Here is a 14,317-nt window from a genome sequence, read left to right as displayed (position 1 = left end):
CGTGCCTGAATTTTGGTCCCCCTGTCACTTAACATGAGCTGACATGTTTTGGCATTATCTTTCTTTCAGATTACTTCTAAATGCAAAAACTCTCCTCCTGCAATTTTAGCCTCCAACATGAGGCCGAGAGTCTGTTTCACAGTCCTCTGCTCTGTTCGAAGCCAGACCACCCATGTGTCACATTCTCCCTGTTAATTCTGGCATGGTATCCCTGATATCTATCTGGGCCAGATTCACTGTCAGGCCTGTCAATCATAACGACTGCCCCCCTCTCCCAGAGGTGTATCCTCCATAGACACCTCATGCCATGCCCATATGAATAGAATCATCCTCACCATAATGAGTATGGAAAAAGGCCCCAATTTTAACTCCAGGTGAATTCCCTGCTCAGGCCCAAGTTAAAATTACAGTCGGGGCTCAATGATGTCATTGGGCTGCAATGTGCAGATATAAAGAGGAACCCTGTTGGCTTCGGGTGCGTGCCTTTGCTGCCTGCTCAGGAGAGCAGGTTAAAATTGCAGATGTTGCGATCATGGACAGGTAAGAGCCAGGGTGATTTTAACTGCCCATCCGCCAGGTTTCTGCTCAGCGAGCAGGTCAAAAAAATTGTTTAATCACTCGGCCTCATGTTGGAGGCTAAAATTGCAGGAGGAGAGTTTTTGCATTTAGAAGTAACCTGAAAGAAAGATAATGCCAAAACATCCGAGCAAATGGGCCTGGGATGGGACACTAGATCCTTTTTGTATCAGTTTGAAATGGACTGTGAGCTGTGACATCCCCAAACTGGCTCAGCTGGCTTTACTACACATTGTCCACTGCTGCAGCCTGTGGATTTTCTTTTTAAACCTGAGCTAATTCACTTTGCTTTAAAGCACAACACTTAAATATAATTTAATCCCAAAATCCTTTCCATGGAGAAAGAAAAACACTGAGACATGATAGATACATATGAATATACACATACATACAAAAACATGCACATTTACACACAATCAGAAACCCACATGCATATACACAAATGCACATATATGTATGTGGGATAGATATAGAAATAACTTGCTTTTCTATAGCATTATCACATCCTTAGGACATCCCAAATCACTTCATAGCCAATGAAGTACTGTTGTAATGTAGGGAAATGGGGCTTGTGGCAGCCAATTTGCTCACAGCAAAGACCCCAAAACAACAATGAGATAAATAACCAGATAATCGGTTTTGGTAGTGTTGATTAAGGGATAGATATTGGCCAGGATTCCAGGAGAACTCCTCTGCTCTTGAAATAATGTGCAGGATCTTTTACATATATCTGAGAGAGCAGATGGAGCCTTGTCTCATCCGACAAGCACTCCCTCAATACTGCACTCAAGTATCAGCCTCCATTGTGTGCTGAAATCTCTGGAGTGGGGCTTAAACACTTAGGAGCCAAAATTAAGTCCCGCCGGAAAGCTGGTGCTCTTACCTTTTTTGAAGAGTTTTTTACCGCCTTTTCACAAAATTCACCTCTTTTTTTTTTCCAGTTAGCCAGGAAGTCGGTCATAAAGGGGGCGGGAAGGGCGGCGGTATGTGCTGATGAGGGGTGGAAGTGGAGACAGGACGGATTCTCCGTCGCTGTCACTCAGTAGCGGAGCGGTGGTAACGTCATTGTGCACCTTAGTCCCCACGTATCTCACCTCCATTAAAGAGGAGAGAATCAGCCATCAGTTGCGATCGGACACTGGACCCTCAGGGAGGGTTTCGGCCAGGCCAGCAGCCTGGCACCCAAGAGGGGATGTCAGGCTGTCTGTTGGAGGCCCGGCCGAATCCGGGGGCACAATCGACCGGCCAACATGGAAGTCGTCCGGCAAAAAAAAAGAAAATGGCGGCTGCGGCATTGGGCCCTCACCTTTAATGGCTGCCGCACAGCCAAGCCAGAGAGAGAGCATACAAGGTGCACCGACAGAAAAAGCTGTCAGGGGCACCGCTCGGCGGCAATAAGATTTTGCTTGCTAAATTTTGGGGGAGGTGCGGGTCCCAGCAGTGCGCGCACTGATGACACACGCACGGCCGGTCGGCAGCGGCGGGGCGGAAGTGGGGTCCGCCAGAAACCCCCCCGAGCTGAATTTAGCTTGCGGCGACAATTCGACCAGAAATCGGCGGCCGCTTGACTCTGCCGCATGGCCGCCACAAATGGGCGGTAACGGGCCTTATAGGGGGCTGAATTTTGTCCCCTTAATCTGCTGACTCAGAAGTCATAGTGCTACCACTGAGCCAAGGCAATGATATATAAAAAGAAAACATCTATAGGCACATAATAATTATCTACCTATGATCTGCACCTTCAGCAGACAGCCAGACAGGCCCCACCCCATGTATTTGCTATGCTATCACATAGGTCCGACGTAGTACTTTAAGTTGGTTGAGTATTCAACTCATTGCCAAATGAAGAAGAATATGGGAAAGACATTTCACCCCTCTGCTCTCTCTCCACACTCGCAATAATAAACCAACAAGATAATAGGAATTAGTGCCAATTTGGGTGAGCAATTCAACTTCATCTGCATTTTGACTGCTTTGTTTCAGGCAAACAAAGGCTTTAAAAAAATAATGATTATAGATTTAAAAACTAGCAATAAATGAACTTAATTTGATAGCTAATATTAATCAAGTTATGTGTTGGCAGTAATAGTTTGTGAGTTATTTATTTATATCTGTGCACTGACCACAAGACCAAGTTCATTCTACATTGATTCAAAAAGACAGTTCCACTGCTGTACAGATTTTTGACGGACATGAATGATGGTGCTATTTCATGGTTGACCACTTGTGTGTCAGCTGTGGCTCAGTGGGTAGTACACTCACCTCTGAGTCTAGAAGGTTGTGGGTTCAAATCCCACTCCAAGGACTTGAGCACATAAATCTAGGCTGACATTCCACTCCAGTACAGTGCTGAGGGAATGCTGCACTGTCAGAGGAGCCACCTTTCAGATGATATGTTAAACCGAGGGCCCTATCTGCCCTCTCAAGTGGATGTAAAAAAATCCCACAGCACTATTTCAAAGAAGAGCAGTGGAGTTATCCCTGGTGCCCTGGCTAATATTTATCACAGTGACTATTTGTACGGTGGTGGGGAGAGAGAGGCAGTGGGTGGCTGAGAGAGAGAGACACATGGGGGAGAGAGATAAACACACAGATAGGGGGTGGAGCAGAGAGAGTGAATTCAGGGAAGACGGATCAGGTTCGTCAAATCCCTTTTACACCCATACGCGATTTTTCAGAAAGCTCGGTGCGTGTGTTACAAGTACATCATTGGAGTGGATGAAATCCAGAAGTCACGACATTGTCATTATTCATTCATACCCAATAAACCTGTTAACACAATGCCCATCTATGGCCGGGGGGGTAGGTAAGGTCATGCACTTGAGCTGGGGTCAAGAACGTCGGCTGGGGTAGGCAGCGCTTGTGCTGGGGTAATGGACTTTGGCTGGAACTTGGGAGGCTTTTGCTGGTTTGGTGGAAATCTATCCTCTCTGGCTTCTGACGTCAGAATGGATCGAATTACACTTTGCAAAGTCAATCAGAACTTGGGGTGGGCGGTTCCAGTTACACATTCCAGGGAAACTTCAGGATGTGGCTTAATCTCCAACGGGACCAATCAGCAACAGGTCATGTGATAATGGAGAGCCAATCAGAAACAATGTGGTCATTTTGGTAGTACAAATAAGCGCATCCAATATTTATTCCTCAATCAACATAACAGAAACAGATTATCTGGTCATTATCACATTGCTGTTTGTGGGAGTTTGCTGTGCGCAAGTTGGCTGCTGCGTTTCCCACATTACAAGTGACTACACTCCAAAAGTACTTCGTTGGCTGTAAAGCACTTTGAAATGTCCGGTGGTCGTGAAAGGCGCTATATAACCAAGTCTTTATTTATCTTGCTGCTCTAGTTTTGAGTTGGTGGACAATGTTATTGAGGGAGTGGTACTACATGTGACACTACATGTTGCAGAAGAAGTCAGAGTAATATAGCTTTCCATGCTACTTCTGCTTGTCTCTAAATTACATTCCCTAATTGCAAGAAAGCATGAGACCTAAGCTCTGTGCTTGGCTGAGATCGGCAACATATTGCAGGGGGAATCATGAATGGAACCACTTCCCATCACTCCGTGGCTTTCTCCGCCTTGTGTTATTTCTAAAATAAAAAATCAATGTGTGCTCGAAATGCAAGAGAGTTCTTTAGGCTATTCATATTGCTAAATATTCACACAGTTTTTCTGCGTTTGGTTTGGCACCATCCAGTTCTATCATTACTTTGATTATTGTTTATAAACTATCCCAAGAATCTTGGGTTTGATCCATTAAAAACAGCTTATCATTTAATCTGTTTTATAAGCCTAACACCCAAGGAATGAAGTTCACCCAGTGCTCATCAGTTCAAACTTAAATACACTTCTTCGAACCTAATTACCCTCCGTGGCATGGCGGCTGACAATGGAGCATTCAGCATGCATCCACTACCCTCCTCCCAATGGGGAGATCCAGACAGTGGAGGAAATAGTTCAATCACCATGTGTTTCTGATTCTAATCTAGTGATTCAGCAAAATCTGAGAAGCTGTTTTCTCTTTTAGGTTTTTCTAAAGGACAAATTAAAGGGCTACTGAACATCAGACGCCAATGACAGGATAGTAATTGCCGTTTAAAAATACAAACTGTAGCTGGACTAAAATGGTCAGACATAAGGATTTTATAAATTAAAATAAAAACTGGAAGCTAATGAAAAATGCCATTACAATAAGATCACTCCTGTAGAGACCACTTTAAATAAAAAATTTCAATAGATCAGAATCTGGCTCCATTTTCAATAGTGCTCCCCGAGAGCTCTTGATGTTTGTGGGGGAGGGGGAAATATCATGCAAATGTTTGTAGGCTCACATCAGCAGAAAAAAGAGAAAACGCTGAATAAAAACAATGTGTGGGTAGCGACTTGATTCACAAAGCATGGTTGGAACACAGCATTTCACCGCAGAAGAATAAAATGCAGCTTCTCGGAGGACTTGTCAGTCTGCGAGTCAACCCAGGCTGTTCTTACAGCCCTTCGACTTAGATGATGGCATAGAAAGCCATATATCCAAATTTGCTGATGACACAAAGATAAGGCAGTGTAGATGGAAGCATAAAATTACAAAGGGAAATTGTCAGATTAAGTGAATGGGCAAAAGTGTGGCAAATGGACTTCAATGTCGGCAAGTGTGAGGTCATCCACTTTAGACCTAAAAAGGATTGAACAGGGTACTTTCTAAATGGTGAAAAGCTAAAAATAGTGGAGGTTCAATGAGACCGGGGAGGGGGGGGGGATCCAGGTACATAGATCATTAAAATATCATGAACAGGTACAGAAAATAATCACAAAGGCTAATGGGATGCTGGCCTTTATATCTAGAGGATATCTAGAGGACTAGAATACAAGGGGGTAGAAGTTATCTGCAGCTGTACAAAACCCTGGTTAGACCACACCTGGAGTACTGTGAGCAGTTCTGGGTACAACACCTTAGGAAGGACATATTGGCCTTGGAGGGAGTGCAGCGTAGGTTTACTAGAATGATATCCGGACTTCAATGGTTAAGTTTGAGGAGAGATTACACAAATGATGGTTGTATTCTATACAGTTTAGAAGGTTAAGGGGTGAACTGACCAAAGCTTTCAAGATATTAAGGAGAACAGAAAGCGTAGATAGAGAGAAACGATTTCCACAGGTTGGGGATTCTAGGACTAGGGGACATAGTATAAAATTAGAGCCGTATCTTTCAGGAGTGAAATTAGGAAACATTTCTACACACAAAGGGTGGTAGAAGTTTGGAACTCTCTCTGCAAATGGCAATTGATGCTTGATCAATTGTTAATTTTAATTGGAGATTGATAGCTTTCTGTTATCGAAAGGTATTAAGGGATATGGGCCAAAGGCGGGTATATGGAGTTACGTTGCAGATCAGCCCTGATCTCATTGAATGACGGAGCAGGCTTGAGGGACTGAATGGCCTACAACTGTTCCTATGTTCCTATGTCCAGATAAAGACAGAAATATCAAAAAGCAGATAGTGTGCCTGAGAAATAGTGTGTGTTACAGGGGGACCCAGAGAGAGATTATTTTAAAGAAGAAGCATGAGGTAGAATTGAAAGAAGCTCTGGGGTTTCAGTGAGGCCTCAGCAGCCTTCTACGATCTCCAGCTGAGGTTATCTCTCCCAGTAGAACTGGCCCTTTCTCATTCTCACTGCATTATCCATAGTGAAATTCTCAATTTTGATATTATTCCACAATGCAGTTTTCAAACATTTTTCCAATTGTTCAAGATACTTTGTTTTACAGTCTCTTCCCCACTCTGGCTATTTTATTTATTTATAATTTTTCTCACTTTTTATAGACCTTACATATTGCGCCATTAGCGAACAGCTGCACGGGTACATAGCTTGCAAGGTTCTACCAATGAGATTTTAACTTTGCAAGTATGACCTAGCGTTTGATTTCCATTTTCTCCCTTTGTGTAAGGGCCTCTCGGTGCCTCTTGTAAATGGCACAGCCATGACCTATCTATTTACCACAATATACTCTGTTCCCTTTATCAACATTTGCATATCCATTATTGACAATCAATCTCTCTAATTGGACCCAAAATGTAAACAATGGCTTTGAGAATAAGATTATAACAGAACTAACATTAGTAATTAGACTGAATGTGAAATTAGTAATTAGATTAATGTGAAAAAATGAACTTAGAAGTGTTGGCAACTCAAAATACATAAGCTTCTTTCTGTATAAATAAATGTCTCCCATTTTTCTCGTTTCTAGCAATTTCCATTTTATTTCAGATTTTCAACATTTGCAGGTTTTTTGTTCTGTTTTGGATTGTTTCATTTTCCATCAACTTTGACAAATAATATGATAGCAATTGACAAAATGTCAGATCATTAGCGGTTTTAGAAGCAGCTGGCAGAAGTTAGACAATAACGAACAAGAAGATGAGTCAGGATTTAAAACATCATCATCTGTTGAAGCACAAAGCAAAGCTGAATGTAAAATGGACACTGGGTGCGCTAAATTCCCAGATACACATGTAAATCAGTTCATCATTAAGAGTGGTTCATGGCTATGTGCTTATTGTGTTTCATTTATTACAGTTTCCAACTGTTCCCCATTACTATCGCAGGTCATTCGGCTCTGATCTGGAAAAAATGGAAGACTCTGATCTGAAGCCAACCTTCTCTGCATTTTACCACATTTCTTTTCTAATTGGAGCTCTTCTTTACAAACTCTCTTTAATGCACTTTTTCCTTTTGGTCATTAGAAATTTATTAAGTGTGCTCCTGGTAGGCAGCCCAACAAGAAGAATCTTTGACTGACCTTCCAGCCTGAAGGTTAAGTTTGAGCCTTGGCCACTCAGAACTTCTGTTTTAGTTGGGCAAGTTCTTAGGTTCGATCTTACCTCCTTACACCAGGGCAAACTGACGTCTTGTCGCTCAGCACTTCTCGTATCATGTTTCCTACCAGTCGATGACTGAGCAACTTTGATATTGATCAAATTCACAGGCCCAATCTTCCAGCTTCCAAGGGAATGAAGAACTGTGGCAGTGAGTGGCCAATAGAGAAAAGGTGGAAGGAGGAGCCAATTCTCTGAGTCCCTGTGAGCTGGCTAATAGCAGTTACTCAGCTTGCCAACGACACCCACATCCCGTGAATTCATAAATAAAACTTAAAATCTGAACAAAAGAATCAGATCTGCATTTTAAAAGAAAAAGCATATGATCCAGAGTGGCCTGAACTACAATCTCTCCTAATGTATTCACTCTAATCGAATTAGTTCACACTGCATAGCTTTATCCTGAGGCTACCTCTTCCTGCATTTACTATCCCATCCAAATGAACAGCAAAACTTGCAAGTTGCCAACCACTTCTGTGGTTCCATAATTTATTTTGAAAACCATCTACACCTTGAACAACTGAAATATCATCATAGGCGGTCTCTCGAAACGAGGATGACTTGCTTCCACGCCAAAAAAAGGACGAGAAGGAGGACCCGCACTATTTCCTGAAGGGTGGAAGATGCCTGTGCATGCATTTTTTTAACATGTGGTGGCCATTGCACACCAGCTACCACACGGGCTTGACAGAGCTAGGTCTTGGTCCAGTGGCAAGGATTACCTAAGACAACTGGAGACCAGCTCTGCAGCACGGACCTAATGCACACACGTATCGCAGTGTGGGCTGGTCCGCGCTTCCCCTGGGCCCCTGGCCCCGAACTCGCGCCTCCCCTGGGCCCCGATCACGTCCCTCTACAGTCTCTCGCAGCTCCTTCGCCCCGACCTCGCCGCTCCTGCTGTATCTGCCCACGCTCCAATCACCGACCTGGATCTTGATGACATCACTCTTCACTAGGCAGTGTACTGATCATGTTACTGGACTAGTGATTTCAAATCCCATCTTGGGAATTTGAATTCAGTTTTAAAAATCTAGGAATGAAAAACTGGTATCAGTAAAAGCGACTTTGAAGCTGTCAGATTGTCAGAATCTAATGGTTCACTAATGTCCTTTAGGGAAGGAAATCTGCCATCCTTACCCAGTCTGGCCTATATATGACTCCAGCCCCACACATAGGAACATGGAGACCTTAAGTCCCATTATTTTTTCCATTACCGTTTTTTATTTAATCTCGCAAGTTCCTCCTCTTGACTTATTTTTAGGTTTGTTATTATCACTCATATTTTGTCCTCTTCCTTCACTGTGGAAACAATGTAGTCATTTAACAAGCTCCTGGCTCTCAATCAATACCCTCCAGCTATAACTACAACTATTTTAGTCTTTTGCCCCCACCCCATCCACCACCTCCCTTGGACAGCTTCCTGCTCGATGCTGCCTTGCTTAGCATTCTGGCCATTCTCCCTGCAGCCTAACTCATTATCCCCACAGGTAGCAAAAACATTGTACCAGTTGGACAGGAGTCCCCCGCCATCATGGTGGACAATTATATGCCCTCTGAAGTAATCTAGCAAGCCATTCAGCTGTAGAAGAAGGCCCACCACCACCTTCTCATGGCAGCTAAAATTGGGCAATAAATGCCAGCCTTGCCAGTGACACCCACATTCCAAGAATTAATATTTATAAAATGCATGTCTTTGAGTTACTCCCCAAGTATTTTTACCCAGAAAATCTGTGACAAGAAATTAATTTTCTTGCCTGAATTCTAATCGTCTTTAGTTGTGCTGGCACCAGATAGTTCTTTGCTATGTGTCTGGACATAATGGCCCAGAAATCCTGGTTTCTCCTTCCCGCGGGCGTTCGACTGGATTCTGGAAAAAAGAAGGGCACCTACCTGAAGCTGCTGCTCCCAAACGAGATCCTGGACGGAGGCCTCTCCTGACTGCGTGTCGCAGCGCGTGCACGTCAGGACGTGCGCAGGCCTGGAACTGGAGTCACATGGTTCTGGGCAGCCAATCAGGTATAGTATATTAACATTCAAATAATACAAGTTTTGTAAGTCTGAAACTCCTATTACTATGAATGAGAAACACACCCAAACACTACATAAAACATTTAAAAAGCACCTCACATAAATACACTATAGAACTTAAAGTTTATAGAAATGTTTTTGGAAAAAAAATTTGCCGATTTTTAAAAAAAGTTTTAATTATGGTTTAAAATAAAATTACCTGAGTGGGCAGAGTTTTTGACATAAATATGTATTTTTAAATTTTATTTTAATATGTTTCTGATAGGTTTTTAAACACTTCCGCTGGTAAAGGTAGACTATGCGCCTGCTTTCACTAGGCGCAGGAGTTTTAAGGACATTCGCAGGGCAAGAGATGGGCAAATAGCCCAATCTTTGCCATGGGAATGTCCTCGACCCCGATATGTGGGAGATCTGTCAAGCCAGAAACTTGACAAATCGGAAAAGCTGGTTTTCAGCACACGCACATTGCGCGCCGAAAACCGGCTTTTCCGATGCCTTCCTGGATCCGTACGCGATCCATACGGACCCGGGGTGGCCACGATTTCTGGGCCAAAAACTAAAACATGTTAGTCTTTGAAAATGTGGAAGTTCAGTCTTAGTCAAATATTTGAGAATCCCCAGCCATGCTATCAGCGATTTCTACTCCCTGGAACAGCATTGGTCAGAGGCTGAGCTGAGATGTGCTTGAGATGACAGAAGATAAATGAAGGTCTGTCTGTTATTTATTTTTCTCAGCAATTAAATTCCTTGCGAATTTGTTCTCTGTGTTGTTACAGCAACGGGCTTCTGTTGCAATCTCCAGAGTTTAATTAGTAAAGTTTCTGCTATCGGAATGAAGGGACAAAATTCATCCATCTTGCACCTGAATAAAATTTCACCTGAATTAATCTTGGGTTTTTTTTTGGCACTGCTGGCATAACTCACTCTTTCTCACCAGTATGTTTTAAATTGGTCTCATTTATACTGCAGGTGAACATTGTAAAGCTGATATGCAGCCAAATATATACAACTCAGCACGTTTTATCCTGGTTACTGGTCAGAGTAATTACTCCAGATCGCCCGACCCCCCCCCTCCCCCGCACCCGCTCGCCTCCCCCCCCCCCCGCCTCCCCTCCCCACCTTATGTTCTTTTCTTCTTCTCTCTTTTTTCTCTTTGTCTCTAATGGCAGCTGGTCATTCAGACCCTATCCAGATTAACCTTTTTCTAACCTCTATCATTACCATTTCAATTCGGCCCGTCATCCCTTTTGTCTCTCTAATCTCTCCTACCTTCCATCCTATCACAGACCTTCCCTTTTGTTCTTTCTTCCCCTCCCCCTTTCAGTGCTTAAGTATGTGCTCTTTTCGAACATTCGGCCGTTCTGACGAATAGTCATCGACCCGAAATGTTAACTTTGTTTTTCTCTCCACAGATGCTGCCTGACCCGCTGAGATTTCCAGCATTTTCTGTTTTTATTTCAGATTCCAGCATCTGCAGTATTTTGCTTTTATATTATAATTACTCCCATCTCTTGACATTGGATTTGACCTAAAGTGTGAAGAAGGATGTTCCCATCAGACTGGTGCAAATGCAAAGCTGCTGCTATTTTTCACAAGCCCAAAAGTATTCAGCACAAAAGATATATGGGGTTGGTAATTCAATGCCTCCTAGCACACAATCTGTGTCGGTAAAGCCTTATTAGGTAAGTTCTATCAGTAGTCCCTTAATAAAGATTAAACCATAACAAAGAATTATAATGAACGCCTTTTTTTTTCCTTCAGTCTGTGTCCCCTTTTTATTTTATTTATACATTGAGTGTTGATGAGCTTGACAGGAACATTAGCTGCAAAGGGTGTCTGAAGCTGGTACTGCAACAAAATGTAAGTAACATCAGTGGAGCCAGTAACTGCACTGGTATGTTCCAGCTTCATCTGCAGATGTTAATTGTGGGCTGTCAGTCCTTTGACCCTGCCAGCAATGGTATCAGCACTCACCTCAACAAAAATATACCTATAACCATTTATCTTCTTGAGTTGGTAATGTTGTCACATTCCCAGTACATGAATGGGGTCGAGACAGAGTAGATAGAGAGAAACTGTTCCCATTGGCGGAAGAGTTGAGAACCAGGAGACACAGATCTAAGGTGATTGGCAGAAGAACCAAAGGCAACATGAGGAAAAAACTGTTTACGCAGCTTTTCAAAAGGAAATCGGATGAGTACCTGAAAGAAAAAAATTGCAGGGCTACATGGAAAGCGCAGGGGAGTGGGATTAGCTGAAGTGCTCTTGCAGAGAGCTGGCACGGGCTTGACAGGCCAAATGGCCTCCTTCTGTGCTGTAACCATTCTATGATTCTATGAATGGGTAACCATGAATGGTCCCGGTAATGCCTGTTATTCATACTTTCTCCAGAGATGGCACAGCATCCTCTATAAAAACCATGGACCAAAAGGGTGCTACCGTTCCACAGGACGCCTGCGGTGGGGGTTCACACGAGATCCACTCCCCAGGCACCTAAGACCCACTTTTCTTGGCCCCATAACCTGACCATGTGAACTTTGGCAGAGTCAGGGATGAGGGTACATCCTGCACCTATCCCACCTGCTCAATTTTGGGACCAATATTAAAGAAACAAAGTCAGAAAGATAAAAGCAACACAAACACAGCTGAAAAACAGACCATTTCCTCCGATTAACACCGAACAATGCCACAGGAGCTTCACGAGTATTTTAAAAGAAAACCCAGTGGACAGGGAGAACTGGACAAGTACGTTGAAATTAATTATTTGACACTGCTTGATTTTTTTAAACTACATGCAGTCCAGCTCCTGATGCTCTGAATTGAATGTGATGCCTATGAAATTACAGTAGGCGTATCACTTTTAAGATAACAGCATGCAAAACATTAAATGAAACTCAGAGGAAAATGTTTAAACCCAGAATAAGTAAAAGGATCAACATTTTTAAAGATGTGTGTCTACATTTGTTTGACACGCGGGTTAAGGAAAGTTACGAAATGTACATTAACCACTGGTATTCAACAAAATCTCAGGAAGTCTTCACCAGGTGGAAGCAGCTGTTCAGTGTTAGACTGAATTCAGTCCAAACCTTTCAGCTGTAATGCAACGATAGTGAGAAACATGCACCTGCACAGCACAGTCATGCTGCTATGAGGACTGATTCAACAGTGGTCATTTTCAGGAACCTGGATTTTGACGAACTTTTAGGATAAGTCCACAGAATTATCACGCCACAGTGAAAAACTGACCAAATTTGGCAGAAACTAACCTTATCGATAGCATTGTCAAAATACAGATACATTGTTTAAAAATCTATTCGCCTCAACCACATCAAGTAGATATTCAGCAAGGGAGATCGTAGAAGGCATGAACTGGAGTATTGTGTCCAATTCTGGGCACCACACCTTAGGAAGGATGCGAAGGCCTTAGAGAGGTGCAGAAAAGATTTACAAGAATGATTCCAGGGATGAGGAACTTCAGTTATATGCATAGACTGGAAAAGCTGGGGTTGTTCTCCTCACAGCAGAGAAGATTGAGAGGAGATTTGATAGAGGTGTTCAAAATCATGAGGGGTCTGGACAGAGTAGGTAGAGAGAAACTGTTCCCATTGGCAGCAGGGTCAAGAACCAGAAGACACAGATTTAAAGTGATTGGCAAAAGAACCAAAGACGACATAAGAAAAAACCTTTTTACAGAGCGAGTGGTTAGGATCTGGTTTGCACTGTATGGGTTCAATTTTCCCCAGTTATCTGCACTGTTTTTTTGGCATGCACCATTTTTTTTTTTGAGTAAATGAAAATCTCCAAGTTTCCCCAAAGTTTCTGCGCCAGCGTAACTCAGTGAGTTACGATTTTTTTTAGGTTAGGATTTTTTTGCGTTATAAGGGGAGGAACCTGATGTCTGCACCAGTTTTTCACTTTTAAGCATGTTATATCTGTAATGCACTTATGAATGACTTCACGAGGCAATGTGTTGTGCTCAACTATAGTGACCTTGGTCCTTTATTCGTAACTCCAGAGTGAGGCACAAGAATGGTGGGCAGCCTTTTATACTTGGCCCTCCACACCAATGCAGGTGACCCTCAGATCTCCCACCACAGTGCCCTCTGGTGAACAGCCTCTGCCACAGGGGCAGGAAACCCCGGTCTCCACCAGTTGCACCCTCTAGTGGTGCCAGCATAGTATGTGCACAGTGTAAACCTTATTGATAGTACATCAGGTAACAAGTCTCCATCTTATGCAACTATACAGTGACTACACAGAGAGTATATCTATAGTCTGCATATATAACAGCACTCTCCCCCAAGTCCTTTGTGCTGATTACCTTTGCACTATGTGCCATGGCCTAGCTCTCCCCAGACTTAAGTAACAATAGCCCTTGCACCTTGGCTGTGCTTTGGCTTGGCTCGCTCCCTGTTAACCCCCAAGTCCTTTTGCCACAACGTTGGGTAGTGGTTACCAGTTTGGATAGTTTGATGATGCAGTGGAGGTTCCAGTGGGTTCTGGGTGTGATCCATGTGTGTGTCCATGGCTACATACATCCATTCCCTTCCCCCCCCAAAGCGAGATCATGCAGCAGGCCCGTTACATTAACATACAGGATCAGACACAGTGCAAGTACAAAGAAAGGAAGTTACAGTTCGTATCGTGACACCTTGGTTCAGTGACTTACATTTGTTATGTTTTGCGGTCGTGCGCCAGGATTGGGTAGATTGCATTCATGGTTCAGTCATGGTCAGTACTTGAGGTAGCAGTACAGGTATGCGAGGACGCAGGTTCCAGAGCAACCGGATGGGGTCCTAGTCGTCTGATAGCGGCGCTGCGCCCCCTGCTAGCAGGG

Source organism: Pristiophorus japonicus, chromosome 14 (assembly GCF_044704955.1).
Source record: "Pristiophorus japonicus isolate sPriJap1 chromosome 14, sPriJap1.hap1, whole genome shotgun sequence".
NCBI classification, from domain to species: domain Eukaryota; kingdom Metazoa; phylum Chordata; class Chondrichthyes; family Pristiophoridae; genus Pristiophorus; species Pristiophorus japonicus.
This window is presented reverse-complemented; position numbering follows the sequence as displayed.